At 41.1% G+C, this 18,171-nt stretch overlaps 1 pseudogene; it reads right to left on the bottom strand.

Annotated features, from left to right (window-relative positions):
• Positions 1 to 1,181: 1,181 nt before the first annotated feature.
• LOC127680390 (oogenesin-1-like) lies at positions 1,182 to 17,545 on the bottom strand (annotated as a pseudogene).
• Between the last annotated feature and the right edge of the window lie 626 nt (positions 17,546 to 18,171).

The raw sequence follows: 18,171 nt of genomic DNA on the forward strand, positions 1-18,171 counted from the left end.
AGAGAGAAGGAGGAGAAAAGGCCCATATGAAAGAAAAGAGAGAGAAAAGTGGTAGTAGTAGTAGTAGTGCCCTTTCTCTTTTGTTTTCAGTACTTATACATCTTTCAGAATGCATGATCGCATGTTAAAAAGTTCATCACAAGTTCACACAAAATACCAAGTCTTAAATTGACATAGAAGTTTACAACAGAGAATGTTTGCATGCATATCCATTAGGAGTAATTATCTAGACAGTACCATCTATCACATGTCTTCTCTACAGGTTCGTAGAAAGTTTAAAACCATAACTAAGTTATACGTGAAGTTTTATATAGATAAACCCAGTCAATATTTTATCTTCTGTCCTAGCACCTATAATAAATTGTTAGTTCCCTTTTTATGACCTCTGGTTAATTGTTTTACAACCTCTTGGAATGTGCTCTGAGTAGGAGAAAGTCTGGTTGCCATCTAAGAGCAATTAACTTGTGACACTTGGGAGACAGAGAGAGTTCTCATTGCAGTTTGGCCTAGTAGCAGTCCCATTATAAAAGAGCTTAATAATCATAAATATAATTTTAGGAATTCTTATAGGATCATCAATAAAACTTAAGTCATCTGTTTGTCTACATAGCATCACTATAAGACAGTACATCTTCGTGGATCTGTAGAGATCTGCTCCAAAGGGGTGTGCTATTACTCATTATTATAAATGTATAATAATAACAGGACAAACATATAAATGGCAGGAATCTTTCCTAAAATTAGTCTCCCACAGCCTTGCTGAATGGGGGCTCACCTGTCGCAGATTATATAATAATCCGAGGCAGGCATTTCAGGATGATCATCTGCTAGTATATTAGCTTGTCCCATTATGGCTCCTGACAGCTGACCTCCTGGAGATACTGAGCAGCTACAGGCCTTGTTTCCACATGAACTGGGTATTTTTGCTGTGGCTGCACCTCTGTTTCATGACCTTCATCAGAATCATAGTTTGGAGGCTTCATGTCTCCCTGATTCAGTTCTGCCCATATTTCAACTTGTAGTATTTGGCTCTTTCCTGTTTCAGAACATATTCCAGCATTTTGATCCTCCTCACAAGATCTTTCTTCAAATTTTCTCGATCTTCCCCCTCCAACCCCCAAAGGAAGGCGTTTTGAGCCTGCAGCTCTGCGGGCTCCACCTCCCACTGGCCTCTCTCTACCTCAAAGCTTGACCCATTCCTGCTGCAGGAAGTGCAAGATCCCGGGAGGTTGTACTGAGCTGGGGCCGCCCCCTGTCGCAGCCGCCCCGTCTCTGACCGCTGCAGCCTCCGCTAGAGGTCTGAGCCCCTTAGCACCACCAGCTTCCGGGTGGTTGTTGCTGAAGAAGACGCCTGGCCTCGCCTGCTCCTCTATGGCGGCTGCATGAACCCCAGGGAGCTCTGCCTAGGCAAAGAGCAGCAATGGGCAACTCTACCTCTTCCCTCGGCCGCTTCCCCTCCCACACCCAAGTTAGCAGGGAGCAGCGGCCAGGGCACAGGGGTCAGGCTAGCCCCTGACCAGCCAGGAAGTGGGTCAACTGAGACCCGCGGGGCTTGCCAGGCAATGTCTAGATTTTTATTTGTATTCAGGTTATACCTAAACATCCAGGTGTGTTTTGTAATTGAAAATACCTTCCTTTTCTACATGTATGTATAAAGAACCACTAATCTAATTTTTGGAGTATTTCACATTATTTCTTTAAAAAAATCCTCTGCACGCATCTCTATTGAAAGTAGTAAAATGTTACAAAAATCCCATTTACCTTATTTTAGGCTTTAACACAGTGCAAGGTGCATGAAAACTGAGCACAAGGCTTATTAAACCCATACCACTTGTTCTCTCTGCTCCACCTTCCAACCAAAACCCACCTTCTTATTGGTTGCTTGTGTCCCAAACTGATGTTGCCTGGGATTATTTTCATTACCTCCATTGATGGAGTTCTCTTTGTGAAAGTCAAAAAAAACCCCTGACACTAACCTGAGAGGTCAGAGTTCATTCAGTGAATCATGCCCCATCACCCAGTCTTATTTAGTCATCTGTTAGTGAATTGAGGTGATATGTATGCACTTTGTTTTGGGGGAGATTGGTTAGATTTGTTTTGTATTTTGATAGTGCCTTGATCTGTAGATTAATTTGAAACTACAGCTCTCAGCAATCCTCCTGCCTCAGCAAGGGGACTGTAGTCAGCCTGACCATGGCAAACATGTCTCTGGCAGTCTTTCCCTTGTCCCCCATTCTCTGTGCCTTGCTGAAAACCACTGGATTACATTTCTAAAGGGAGCCCCTAAATCCATGCCTTTATTTGGACACCCCCTCTTCTTGAGGTTTACTACCAAGGCCCAGCTCTCAATCCAGAAATCAAAAGTCCCCTTTAGCTTACATAATTATAAAGCCCAATCACGAATAAATACCTCATTCTCACATGGGGTTTACCCTTTTACCTTTGTAACACGCCTTTTGCCTATAAGCTAGGGATTCTGTCTCTTCTTTATCCAGAGGCAGTCCTTTACTCCTGCCCTGCCCCCAAGGACAAATACTACTTGCTCTCTTCCTCGTTCCCTTCCCCTTCTCCCTTGTCTTCTGTCTCCTCTCTTGTCTCTTATCCCTTGCCCTTTGTGCCTCTGAGGCAAACAGATCTTTGTGCTGAGAACTTGGTCTTAGCTTATCTTGGGCTGACTCTGAGGGTCCATATGTAATGGTTCATTCCCGACTGTAGGCAGACAAGTCTTCCATTCTCTCTGGGTGTCCCTCCAGAAAACTCATGGTTTTAAATAGTCTTGGTTATTCATGGACCCTCATGAAGAGCACCTTGGTACATTTTATTTTTAAAGACTATCGCCTGGTATGGAGGTGTGCATATTTAATCTCAGCACTCCACAGCCTCTAGGAAAGAAAACAAGACCCATAAAAAGGCAGTGAGACAGAGCCCCAAGGCATTAGGCTCACAGACCATGGCCAGCCTGGATGTCAAAGAGATGAACTGAAGTGAGTAAGAAGACTGTGATATGGTTCACAGAGAACATCCTCTTCTCCACAGCCTGCTGTGAGTCACCTCAATGTCTTAAAGAAGCTGCACTGCATATGAAGGTTAGGAGCCCCCTGTGAGGAGCTGTTACAGGGAACCAGGTGATAATGTCTCCTATCTGCAGATGGACCGATTTAGGGCTCTGGTTGAATGATGGTAGGACATCTTTCTCTGCCTAAGGAGTAAAGTGATTCTTAGCCAACATATTAACTATTCTGGAAGTATGAAGAACTAGATAGCTTAAGGTCCATCATGTCCTTCTCATTATGACAGCAGATCTCTGGGTGTTCATCTGTTGCAAATATTGTCATCCAGCAAGGGTTAAAGACAAGGACAGTTCCTGAAGTGTGCTCACCTTGGTATTTACTTGGTCCTCACTTTCCTGCCTCCAGAAGAAACCTGTCCCCTCATCCCATGGTTCTCCACATCTAACTCCATCCCTGTGATCTGAATATACTATATACTAATTTGTTTCCCAGACATTGAGCACTAGGTGAAGCCATGTTCTCTGGGTCCCGTTGTTGAGACATGTTCCTGGGATGCAATGAACTGCACAGATCTGAGATTGACCGAATTACGGTGATGAGGAATGAAGAAACCAGACACAGGTGCAGAAATGCTGGGAGTGATTAGTGAGGAATATAGAAATGAAAGCTGAGTTTTAATGATGGACAAAATCCTTAGTGAATGTCCACTGCTGAAAGGAACATGGACAGGCCAAGTGCCTCGAGGTCCAAGATACATTAGAGAGGCAAGATAGTCCTGTGAGCAGAAAATATCAAGCACGCTTTTCTCCTCTAGGATTATTATAGTTTGAGTGTGTGATCATAGAGGCACCCTTCCATGAGAAAGTTGTCCCCCTCTTTTAAGTGGATCAACCCTACTGTAATCAACCTTACTGTAGTGCTTTCTGGTATAGGCAACATTGGGACTCCAGATCATATAAGTAAAAGCCCTCACAGTTTATGCATTTGTTTGTAGCAAATCTGACTCTCTTGAGCTGCCTTTTGGCCCAGATTATATCCAGAAGCTCAGAACAGAAATTTTCTCATCTATGTGTTTGTATAGCACTCCAGAGGGGCAGGGTAACACCTCATAGGTCAGATGATTCACACTTCAGTGTGTTAGAAATACTTTGCAATGCCTGGAATTAGAGTCGTGTTCTATGGAGGATTCTCATTTCAGTGCCATTTTGCTTGCACTAAGCCAACGGTCTCATCTCACAAAGGTCAATTTCTATAATAATGAACTCTCCCTGCCTTTCCTGAAACAACTTCTACACCATACAGCCAAGATGAACACACAGATGAGAACATTTTTGCTCTGAGCTTCTGGATATAATCTGGGCCAACAGGCAGCCCAAGAGAGTCGTATTTGCTACAACCAAATGTGTAAACTGTGAGGGCTCCTGCTTTTATGAGAACTCAAAGGATTAAAGACTAAACAATGTAAACTAGTAGCAGTCATGTTCAGACAGTTCAGTTCAGAAATATTCAGGCATTCTGGCAGGTAATCCAAGTCTGACTGTGAGGAATCACAAGAAGTGATGCAAAGAGTCTCTCCAAGGATTTCCTCAGGTACCTAGAGAGAGAACAGGTTATTGCTTTCTGGCAAATGGTGTTGAAGAGCATTGGAGAGATTGACAGCTAAGCAGATGACAGTTCTCCCAATCTCACTCTGACTATATATTGAGGTCAGCCCCCAGGACATGGCCTTCTGTTGTCTGCTCATACAACTCACAACATTCTAGTCTGAGTCCTGTATATCACCATAGTCATGATTCAGGGGATGGCAGGAAATCACAGCAATGGATGTATCAGACCAACATGGTATATGTAGGAAGGATTACCTACCCCAAATAAAATTCAACAATTTCCTAATGTTGTTTTTATGAGTTCTCAGACTACTGTTCATCCAAATGCCATGATCCTGTCTTCAGGATACTTGAACCTCAGGGTTGCATATTTCTTATCTATTCAATCCATTTCTGGACTCAAAACTATTCACACATGAGCAATTCGAGGCATACTTATGCCTAGTCGTACATATCTTAGCATAGAGCTCATCTGGTCAGCTATGCTATGTCTCTAACAGTGCTAGGCTTATGGTGGCCAGACCATCAAGGACTTCTTAGATGGATACACACACACACACACACACACACACACACACACACACACACACACACACACTTTCTATGGTCTATTGAACCTTCACAATCCTTCCTTACCTGAGGAATGCTTTCAGGTTGTTTTCTAGAACTGAGAGATTATGTACATAGAGATTCTGGAGATAGTCAAGTGTGGGAAGCTGAGAAATCAACCTGCTCATAGTCTCTGCATTGAAGCCTTTCAGAGTCATCCCTTCTGTCAGTCTCTCTGATGGTATATAACATGAGTGTGAGAAGGTTGTTCATCTGTCTCAGGTAGGGATTAAGACAAGTCAACTCGTCTATGCACAATAAACTCAAGTCACGATCCTGTATACAGCCTGTATGTCCAATTGTGAAGATTTCTATGAATATGGCTTTGGGTGGGTTGTGAATCCTCAAAGTCCTACAGCATAGATGAATGGAATCTTTTCTCTGCTGGGCCCACTGCAACAAGTATGTGGTAGATTCATCAAGTCCACCTTTCTCGAGTTTGAGGTCAGTTGTTACCTTCAGTTCTTTATTTACCCCACAGTCAGGACTGTTTTCCACTGGCTGCTTCTGTGTCATGAACTCTTCTCATAAGCCTTCACTTTCATAGCGTCCACCCCATTTCTTCCACAAAGCATGGTGTTCATTTCTTAAATTGAGCACTCTGAGTTTGCACCTACTGTGGGAGAAATGAATATAATTCTCATAGAGAAGCTATATTCTCTATGATTCTCTTCCCTACTCATACATCAGCTGTTTCTTCAAAAACTTTGCTATTTCCTGTGCCTATCATCAAACCCAGAGACTCATGCTCAGTTACTGAACAGCATTCTTTGCAAGAGAGATATCTTTAGCCCTGTCTTACCTCCCTTCATTCCAGACCCCTTAATCCCAACCTAATTTCATTTGTACTTTGGAGTTGATTCTCAGCTGAAAGGACAGGAAAACATCTTCAACAAAATCAAAGAAGAAAACTTCCTCAACCTAAAGAAACTGATGGCCATAACCGCAGAAGAAGCCTATATAACATCAAATAAATGGGACAAGAAAAGAAAGTCCTCTCGTCATATAATAATCAAAACACCAAATGCACAGAAGAAAGAAAGAATATTAAAAGCTGCAAGGGAAAAGGGTCAAGTAATGTATAAAGACAGACCAGTCGGAATTACACCAGACTTCTCAACAGAGATACTAAAAGCCAGAAGAGCCTAGATAGAGGTCATGTATACTTTAACAGAACACACATGCCAGCCTGGGCTACTATACCCTGCAAAACTCTTAATGGACTGAGATGGAGAAACTAAAATATTGCAGGGCAAAACCAAATCCAAACAGTATCTATCAATCAATCAATCAATCAATCAATCAATCTATCTATCTATCAATTCAGCCCTAGAATAGAAAATAGTTTTCCTAGAAGGAAAACTCCATTTACAAGGAAGGTACCAAAACCAAAGAAGAAACAAGATATTAATTAATCAGCTCACAGCAAAGCCAAAAGGAGAGAACCACATGCACATAATACCACCTACAACAAGAAGCATAGCAGGAACTAACAATAATCTGTCTTTAATATCTATCAATATTAATGGACTCAAGTCACTATAAAAACATAAGCTAACAGATTGGGTACACAAACAAGATCCAACACTTTGCTGCATACAAGAAACACACTTTACTATCAAAGACAGGATGCTAACTCAAAGTAAAAGAATGGAAAGAAATCTTCCAAGCATATGGTCCCATGAAACAAGCTGGAGTTGCCATTCTAATATCCAATAAAATAGACTTTCAACCAAAATTAATCAAGTGAGATGTGAAAGGACACTTCATATTGATCAAAGGAAAAATCCACTAAGAGAAATTCTCAATTCTGAACATCTATTCTCCCAATGCAAGGACACCCACATCCATAAAAGAAACTTTACTAAAGCTGAAAACACACACTGAATCCCACACATTAATAGTGGGAGGCTTCAACACCCCATTCTCACTAATGGACAGGTCATTGAAATAGAAACTAAACAAAGACACAGTGAAACTTGTAGAGGTTATGAACCAAATGAATTTAACAGAAATCTACAGAGCATTTTACCCTAAAACAAAAGACTACACCTTCTTCTCAGCACCTCATGGAACCTTCTCCAAAACTGACCATATAATCAGTCACAAAACAAGCCTCAAGAGATTCAAGATGATTGAAATAATCCCATGCATCATATCAGATAACCATGGACTAAGGCTGGTCTTCAATAACAACAAAAACATCAGAAAGCCCACATACATGTGGAAAATGAACAACTCTCTACTCAATAATAACTTGGTCAGTGAAGAAATAAAGAAATTAAAGACTTCCAGGAATTGAATGAAAATGGTGACACAACATACATTATGGAACACAATGAAAGCAGTGCTAAGAGGAAAATTCACAGCACTAAGTGCCCAGGTAAAGAAATTGGAGAGATCCTATGCTAGCAATTTAACAGCACACCTGAATGCTCTAGGACAAAAGGAAGCAAAAACACCCAAGAGGAGTAGAGGGCAGCCAATTTTGAAGCTCAGGGCCAAAACAACCAAATAGAATAAAAGAGAGCTATACAAAGAATCAACAAAACCAAAAGTTGGTTCTTTGAGAGAACCCACAATATAGATAAACCCTTAGCCAAACTAAAGGGCTCAGAGGCAGCATCCAAACTAACAAAATCAGAAATGAAAAGGGTAGCATAACAACAGAAATGCAGGAAACTCAAAAAATCATCAGCTCCTACTACAAAGGTCTATACTAAACTAAACTGGAAAATCTAGATGAAATGGGTGTTTTCTAGACAGATACCACAAACCAAAGTTAAATCAAGAGCAGGTAAACTATCTAAACAGGCCCATATTCCCTAAGCAAATAGAAGAGCTCATTAATAACCTCCCAACCAAAAAAATCCCAGGGCCAGAATTCTACCAAACTTGCAAAGAAGACCTAATGCCAATATTCCTCACACTATTTCATAAAATAAAAACAAAAGAAACACTATCAAATTCATCATATGAAGATGCAATTTCTCTGATACCTAAACCACACAAGGACATAACAAAAGAGAACTTCAGATCAATTTCGCTTATGAATATCAATGCAAAAACAATAAAATTCTCAAAACCTTAATCCAAGAACACATCAAAACCATCATTCATCATGATCAAGTAGTCTTCATCCCAGGGATGCAAGGTTGGTTTAGTATATGAAAATTCATTAACATAATCCACTATATAAATAAACTCACAGAAAAATATCACATGATCATCTGCTTAGATACTGAAAAGCTTTTGAAAAGAATACAATACCCCTTAATAATATTGGAGCAATCAGGAATTCAAGGCCCATACCTAAACATAATAAAAGCAATTTAATGTAAACCATAGCAAATATCAAATTAGATGGAGAGATACTTGAAGAAATCCCATTAAAATTGGGGACAAGGATACCCACTCCTCATATCTATTCAATATAGTATTTGAAGTTCTAGCTAGAACAATAAGAAAACAAAAAGAGATCAAGGGGATAAAAATTGGTAAAGAAGTCAAGGCATAACTATTTGCAGATGACATGGTAGTATACATAAGTGACCCCAAATCTTCTGCCAGAGAACTTTTACAGCTAGCAAACAACTTCAGCAAATTGGCTGGATATAAAACTAACTCAAATTAGTAGCGTTTTTTTATACAAATGATAAATGGGGAAAGAAATTAGGGAAACAACTCCCTTTACAATACCCACAAATAATATAAAATATCTTGAGATAATTCTAACCAAACAAATGAAATATCTGTATGACAATAACTTCAAGTCTCTCAGAAAGAAATCAAAGATCTCAGAAAATGGAGAGATTTCCCATGCCCATGGATTGGCAGATTCAACATCATAAAAATAGACATCCTACCAAAAGCAATCTCCAGATTCTACACTATCCCCATCAAAATTCTTCAAAGACATGGAAAGAGCAATTCTCAAGTTCATCTGGAAAGGCAAAAATCCCAGAAGAGTGAAAACAATTCCTAAAAATAAAAGAACTGCTGGAGGAAATCAGGATCCTTGACCTCAAGCTATCCTACAGAGCAATAGTGATAAAAACTGCATGGTAGTGGAACAGAGACAGACATGTTGATCAATGGTATAGAATTGAAGACCCAGAAATATTTACAGACCCAACATATTTACAGACACATGATCTTTGACAAAGAAGCCAAAAAATATATAAAGGAAAAACAAAAGCATTTTCAATAAATGGTGCTGGTCTAACTGGCAGTCTGTATGTAGAAAAATGAAAATAGAGCCATTATTTGTCACCTTGCACAAAACTCAAGTCCAAGTGGATTAAAAACCTCAACATAAAACCAGGTACACTAAATGTAATAGAAGAGAAAGTGGGAAAGAGCCTTGAACTCATTGGCACAGGGGGAAATTTCCTAAACAGAACTCCAGGGCTCTTAGGACAAGAATTGATAAAATGGGACCTAATGAAACTGGAGAGCTTCTATAAGGTAAAGGACATAGCCAATAGGACAAATTGGCAACTTACAGACTGGGAAAAAAACTCCACTTAACCCCACATCCAATAGAAGGCTAAAATCCAAACTATATAAATAAGAAGTTAACCATCAGAAAACTAACCCAATCAAAAAAATGGGGTATATAACTAAACAGAGAATTCACAATAGACGAAACTCAAATGGCTGAGAAGCACTTAAAAAACCTGTTCAAAGTCCTTTAGTGATCAGGGAAATGTGAATCAAAATGACCCTGACAGTCTACCTTGCGCCAATCAGAAGGCTAAGATCAAAACGGTGGCACATGTTGGCAAGGAAGTGGAGAAAGAGAAACACTCCTCCATTGCTGGTGGAACTTCAAACTGGTAAAACCACTCTGGAAATCATCTGGAGATTCCTCAGAAAACTGGAAATAGATTTGCCTGAAGATCCAACTATAGCACTCTTGGGCATATACCCAAAAGGTGCCCAACCATGGCACGGGGACATGTGTTTCACAATCTTCATAGTGGCCTTATTTGTGATAGCCAGAAGCTGAACACAAACAAGATGTCCCACAACAGAAGAATGGATATAGAAAACGTGGTTCATTTACACAATGGAATATTGCTCAGCTATTAAGAAGGAGGACATGCTGAGCTTTGCAGGCAAATGGATGGAACCAGAAAATATCATCCTGAGTGAGGTAACTCAGACCCAAAAGGACATGCATGGCATGTACTCACTAATAAGTGTATATTAGCCGCCCCTCCCAGGATAGAGTCCACAGAACTCAAAAAAGTTTAATAAGTTGAAGGGCTCAAGCGAGGATGCCTCAATCCCATTTGGGAGGGAGAAGAAAGCAATCACAGGAAGGGGGAGGGAGGGAGGGTACTGGGTGCAAAAGCATTCAGGGAGGGGAACAGGGGAACATGATCAGGTATTGGATGTGATAAAGGACTGAAGTCCTAATGGCCAACAGAAAAAATGGAAACAGACAACCTTGGAGGTAGGAGGTGGGGGAGGGGCCCCTCCAAAATGTACCAGTAACCTGGGATGTGAGAGACTCTCAGGACTCATAGGGAGGGACCTTAGATGAAATGCCCTACAGTGGGGAGAGAGAACTTGTAGAGCCCTCCTCCAGTAGAAAGACATGGCATTAAGTGAGGAATTGGGGTACCATCCCACAGTCAAAAGCTCTGACCCATAATTGTTCCTGTCTGAAAGAACTGCAGGGACAAAAATGGAGAAGAGCCTGAGGAAAAGGAGGTACAGTGACAGGACCAAAGTGGGATCCAGCTCAAGAGGAGGTCCAAAGGCCTGATACTATTACTCAGACTATAGAGTGTTCACAAAAAGTAGCTCATCATGACTGCCCCATGAATGACCCAACAAGCTGCTGAGAGATCAGATGCAGATATTTACACCCAACTCATGGACAGAAGCTGCTGGCCCCTGTGGTTGAACTAGGGAAAAGCTGAAAGAAGCTGAGGAGGAGGGTGACCTTGTAGGAGAACCACAGGTCTCAATTAACTTGGACCCCTGAGATCTCTCAGACACTGGACCACCAACCAGGCAGCATAGACCAGCTGATATAAGGTCCGCAACACATATATAGCAGAGGACTCCTGGGTCTGGGTTCAGAGAAGATGTACCTAACCCTTAAGAGACTGGAGGCCACAGGAGTGGGGGTGGGAGGTGGTGATATCCTCATGGAGACAGGAGGGGGAAGGAGGTACAGGATGTGCAACAGTCAGAGGGTGGATCAGGAGGGTGACAAAATCAGGAGTTAAAAAAAGATTAAATGAAATGAAAAAGAGAAAGAAAACATAAATTTATAAGATTACTCAAAACTAAAAAAAATAAAAATAAAAAAATGAAATTTCCACCATTAGTTATTGACATCAATCTTTGATTATGACCCAACTGGCCTTTTGGAGAAGGTGTTGTTAAAGTTCCTAGCTTGAGTTCTGCATGCTACAGAGCTAAAGACAGTAGGAAAAAACCCCACTAAAGTCACTAAAACTTCAGTAGCCATTTGCATGGTCTGTAACTCTTTTAAAATCATCCAGAAGAAACTATCAGGCGGCTATTATTATTCATAAGGTGAAGGCATGTGGCTCACTAGCTCAAGCTCATAACTGGTTATTTCTACAGCACTAGACCTGCTTGCCTGAGATCTGCAGAAAGTAACAGAAGACCAAGAAAAGAAAGAAGAGAGAGCAGGAATTTTAATTTCAAGTGATGGTCAGATTTTTCATGTGAACACTTAATAAAAAAGAAGAAGGTTTCTTCCTGCAATTTTGAGCACATTTTGGAGTCCTTGAAGAGAAGACACCATGTATCAATTAGCAAGTGAAAATGACTTGCTTGATTTTCCTTTTTTTGTTTTTTGTTTTTGTTTTGGTTCTTTGAGCCATGGTCTTATGCATGGGTGTTTTGAAACTTGTTTTATAATCAGGCTGGCATCAATCTTAGAGATAGACCATCCAGCCTCTGCCTCCCTGTAGTAGTAAAGGATGGGTAAGGGAGGTAAGGAGGAAGGGAGGCTGTGATCAGGAAATAAGAATGTTAAATACACATATAGGGACACATACAAATATATACATATCTATGTAAATATACATATACAGCACACTCCTATATGTACATGGATATATAAACGTGTGTGTGTGTGTATGTGTGTGTGTGTATACATACAAATAGATACATATATGTGTATATATATATGTACACACACACATACACACACACACACACACACACACACACACACACACACACACACACACACATGTTTGAGGACATCCTGAGTTCCATGAAAGAAATAGATTGTATCAGTGAGGAAATACAAACACCACTAGTTTTTGGTATTTTGTGCTTGTTTTGCCTTATTTATTTATTTATTTATTTATTTATTTATTTAATTATGTGAGTATACTGTCTCCATCTTCAGACACACCCAAAGAGGGCATCAGATCCCATTACAGATGGTGGTGAGCCACCATGTAGTTGCTGAGGATTGAACACCATACCTCTGGAAGGGCAGTCAGTGCTCTTAACCACTGAACAATCTCCCAGCCCCTTGCTTTGCCTTCTTAAAAACACATATAATTCCTGGATAGTTTTGACACTCACTATATAGATCAGCCTGCCTCTTCCTCACTGATGCTGGGATTTAAGGCACTCCAAAGAATACCATGATTAGAGTGGCCTAAAAACCATTAGTGAAGGGACTGGAGTACCTGACACCAGTCATTCCATTCTGGAGGGTCTTGAATTCATGGTCACCCCGATATTCTTAGTGAGATTGTCTCAAAAACCAAAACCAAAGCAAAACAAAACCCCCCCCACAAAATCTACAATGGCCCGATTAATAATTAGATATAATTGAGAACACACTTGGATATTCTGGTTAAGCAGACCTCAGGTGAGTAGGAGAATCTCTGTGAGTTTCAGGCCAGGCAGTTTTTTAAAAAAATATTTTATTTATTATTTACATTCCATCCATTGCCCACCCACACTCCCTGTCACCCCTCCCACAGTTCCTCATCACATTTCTCCTCTCCCTTGCCTTGGAGAGGGGCCTTCCCCTCTCACCCACCCACCAGGCATCTCCCTTCCCTCTTGCCTCATTTCTCTCTGGGATTCGATGTATTTTATCCCTCTGAGGCCAAACCAGACAGTCCTCTGCTGTGTGGTGTGTGTGTGTGTGTGTGTGTGTGTGTGTTTGTGCGTCTTAGATTAACCCGAGTATGCTGCTAAATTGGATGGCTCAGTCTCTGGGAGCTCTAAGGAGTCGGGTTGTTTGAGACTGCTGGTCTATCTATAAGGTCGTCCTCCCCTTCAGTTTCTTCAATTCTTCCCCCAATTCAACCATAGAAGAATCTCATATGGCTTAGAAGCACTTAAAGAATTGTTCAAAGTCCTTGTTTCATCAGGGAAATGCAAATCAAAATGACCCTGCGATTCTACCTTACACCAGTGAGAATGGCTAAGATCAAAAACTTAAGGGCGATAGTGGTGCATACCTTTAATCCCAGCACTTGGGAGGCAGAGGTGGGTGGATTTCTGAGTTCCAGGCCAACCTGGTCTACAGAGTGAGTTCCAGGACAGCCAGGTCTACACAGAGAAACCCTGTCTCAAAAAAAAAAAAAAGTTGACAGCACATGCTGGCCAGGTGTGGAGAAAGAGGAACTCCATTGCTGGTAGGATTGAAAACTGGTGCAACACCTGTGAAAGTCAATCTGGAGGGTCCCCAGAAAACTAGAAATAGTTCTACCTGAAGACCCAGCTATACCACTCCTGGGCATATACCCAAAAGATGCCCTACCAACCCACAATACATGTGTTCCACTATGTTCATAGCAGCCTTATTTATAAAAGCCAGAAGCTGGAAAGAACCCAGATATTCCTCAACCAAAGGATGGATACAGAAAATATGGTTCATTTACATGATGGAATACTATGCAGTTATTAAAAATGAGGACATCATAAATTTTTCAGGCATATGTATGGCACTAGAAAATATCACCAAGTGAGATAATCCAGACCCAAAAGGACATGCATGGTATGTACTCACTGATAAGTGGATATAAGCCAAAACACACAGAACACCTAGGATATAGGCCAGGCAGTCTTATGGAGAGAGAACTCATCTCAAAAAGGAAGAACCAACAAGTAAAAAATTACATGAACAAAATTTCACATAAGGACAAGATTAGACCAGGCTGTGTGGGATAAGGTATCCTGATGGAGCTGAGGGACTTATGTGAACATCATCTGGCCACTGGCCACAGGTGGCCATATTCATACAGGGGGCGGATGTGACTCCAGGCTGCAAGAGACTGAGAGTTTCTCTGCCTGCTATGACTCTATTTACCTTTCAGCTGAACTCTCCCTTTGTAGCCACACCCTCCCAGCCAAAGTAGGCTTCTGATTCAATAATTGAGTCTCCACCCACTTGTTCCTTTTCAGATTTGTATGGTGTAGGTAATTTGGATCAGATCTGTACACCTGAAGAATCTTAAGACCCATAGTCAAGAACTGATTTATTGAAGCCAAGTGGTTGTGCCTCATGCCTTTAATTACAACACTTGCAAGGCAGAGGCAGGTAGATCTCTGAGTTCAAGACCACTCATGTCTACAAGCATAGGCCACTTCTCCCAAAGTTAGTTTGACTATATATTGAGATCAACCTCTCGGCCATGACCTTCATTTTTCTGCCCACACAATTCATAGCATGCTAGTCTGAGGCCTGTGAGTATTAGCATGGGCACATTTCAGGGCATGGCAGAAAACCACAGCAACTGCTGTATCAGGCCAACATGGTGCATGTAGGATCCTCCATAAGCACTCACCCTTACCCCAGTCCCTGCCCAGTGACTCCTGTTTGCTCCTCCATGCTCCAGCACTTCAGGGAAAATGAGATTGTGCCACACTGACCCCAGTAGAACCTGTTTGACAAGTTCCACAGACTGAGACATTAGACTTCAAAAGAAGGAGGTCTCGGACTGGTTGTGGAACTCTCGGCCGGAGAAAACAATTGAGCTGTAGTTCTCATGGCAATTTCTCTGTTTTGTTTTCTTTCACTCCTTTTCTTACCTACAGGTTCCTGGTAGCCCAGACCATGATCTTAAGCAAGAATAATGGGTACGAAACCAGCCCTTGATATGGGTCACTAACATGACCTTATCTCCAGGGAAACCAATGCTTTACTTTTCAAATTGTTTTCAAAATTATTATGATAGATAAAGAATTTCCCAACAATAAAATTTCATATGGCTGCACATGTGTCATTGGAGGTGGGTTTTGGTATATGGTAAAGAAAGACTTAATTAGACAGAATTAAAACAGTTTAGATTTATGCTTTGAAGATTTATAAAAAATCAGGTATTAGATGTTAAGCAATAATTAATCATAGGGGCTGGAAAATTAGCACTGACCATAAAGATTTATTAACCTGTTCTTTGGAATATGCCACTAGCCTTGAATAATCGCCCTATTGAACATATCCTTTTAGAATTGTTATATTTTTGATGATGACGTTACCTATTCTGTGTGTGATTCACTGAACATGTAGTTCAGAGTTGTGATGCTTGGATGATCTCTGTGCTTTTCTGCGCCAAGTGATTCTTGTTGGTAGTCACAATTGTTTTGCTGGATATAGTTTCTAAGAGTTGTGTCATGTTTGGTTTAATGTATAAAATCTTCTGCTTGAGAGCTGTACTATGCACTCAGATTCAAACTGCCTCTGTGTTTGTTTCTGTTTGTCACCACCAAATCCTTACCCACCTGGACTTTGAGAACCCTCATCCCAGGAACCCCCATACCCGGCTGGGGTGGTTCGTGGCAAGATTGAAAGGACCAAGTCAGTAATTCTTACTCTTCTTTCCTGTGTAGTCTTCCCCAACATTCATTTTTGTCTGTGTTGGGCCTTGTGAGAGCCTCCATATGCTGAGACTAATGAGTGTTTGGACTTGAGACCTCTAGAGGGTACAACAGGGCACACTGAGTTCTCTAGTGTCGCAGATCAGAGAAGCTAGGCTTCTAGTAGTTCCTGGGATGGGTGAGACTTACAGTTCCTAAGATATAGCATGAATATATGGCACCTGATTGCTTTACCAGACCCCTTCTGGCTCAAGCTGTCATTTTGGACAGATATGCTGAATGATGTCCTGACCTCCTGGACACACAGAGCCTAAATGTAGCCCAAAGTAGCCCAAGACACAGGGACCTGTAGCTTCAGTCCAGTCCTCTTAGCAGGCAGACACTAGGCAGGACCTACAGCTGTACATTTACCTCTTTATCAAACATCCCTTTACAAGTCGGTTATATCCAAACATCCTTCCACCTGTGTCTGCTTCAGGAAAACATTCTTTCAGGTGTCTGCTTTAGCAAGGCATCCCTTCACCTGTGTGCCCCAGCAAAACATCCTTTGACATAACTGACCTTCCAAAGAAACTAGAAGTTTCCACTTCAGTAGGGAGGTTAGAGGCAGAGAGATGTCTGAGTTTGAGGCTGGCCTTTTCTATAGGGCACGTTCCAAGACACCCGGACCTACTCAGTCAAAAGAAAGAAAGAAATACCAAAAGCCAAAAAAAAAAAAAATCAAAATAATAAAAATACTTTCTAAAGGAAAAACATTTGTGAAATTCAATCACAAGATTTCTCCAATCTGCTGTGCATAAATAACATGCTCTTAGAAATTATCTTCAATTTATCTTTATTGCACACATCTGTATATATACATTTATTTATTTACTTATTACATTTCTTGGGTGGTAATCTTATTCATCACACTTTAAAGTTTTTTTTCTTCTTATTTTTCCTTATGTGTGTGTCTTTGATGATAAATGTTCACAAGGATGAAACTGACCAGAGGAGCTGGATCCCTCTGGATCTGGAATTGTAGGTGGTTGTGAGCTACCTGATATAGGTGCTGGGAATTTTAGTTGTGTCCTCTGAAAGAGCAGTCTGTGCTCTGATCACCTGGGCCACCTTCCAGCACACAGAGAGGTCATCTCAGGCAAGCTAGAGGCAATTAATGTCAAACAAAAGGTTGGAGTGCAGCTAACACACATATATATTCAGGATGGTTGTGGTCAAAGATGCATCAGAGACTTTTGGTGAGACAACTTAGAAGAATGTGGGTACTCTGATCCCTGTTGATCCTAAAAATAAAGAATAGTCAGACATGGATGATCCTTAGAGCAGCTGTAGACACAGTGGCTGGGATCTTTCCCTAGTTCTCGCTAGAGTGAAAAAAGAACTGAAGAGTATGTTAATATAGCAAGGCGGTTTCCAGATGCAGCTCAGGCAAACCTACCTTGCATGGCAGGTGTGTGGTGCTGGGTGAAGACTCATCATTGCGAAATGTAAACATGTAAAAGGCTGCACAGAGCAGGGAACAGTCGACATCACAGATGTGGAGGAACAGTTGGCTGTGTGGTGATTCAACTTCTTTTCTGAGCAGTGACTATTGACTAGTCCCTTCTAGTGTCAGGAATCGGTCCTTGCCCTTGGGATGCATCTCAAGTTGTGCCAGTCATTGGCTGGCTATTCCCTCAGACTTTGTGAGGTTTTTGTCCCTGTATTTCTTGTAGGCAGGGCACAGTTTGTGTTGCAGGTTTTGTTTATGGAATGGTGTCCTTATCTCTCTACTGGGATTCCTGCCTGGTTATAAGAGGTAGCCTCTTTAGGTCAATGTGTCCCACTGCTATTAGTCTAAGCTAGAGTTGCAGAGGACCAGCCTCAGTCAGTTTGGGGTTCTTGAGAATGGGAGGATTGGATTGGTACAAAACCAGAGTCTCAAGCAATGATGTAGGTGCAAGCAGACAGGAGACAGCTTGCTCTCTCTCTGGTTTTCTTCACTTCAGTCTTACTACTTACATATTTTCTTGTCTACAATAATACATGATCAAAAGCCTTTTTTGTTTTTTCTTTTTTTTTTAAATGTATTAATCACTTTAATTGTTTTCATTTCAAATGTT

This window comes from Apodemus sylvaticus, chromosome 3 (genome assembly GCF_947179515.1).
Source record: "Apodemus sylvaticus chromosome 3, mApoSyl1.1, whole genome shotgun sequence".
NCBI lineage: Eukaryota > Metazoa > Chordata > Mammalia > Rodentia > Muridae > Apodemus > Apodemus sylvaticus.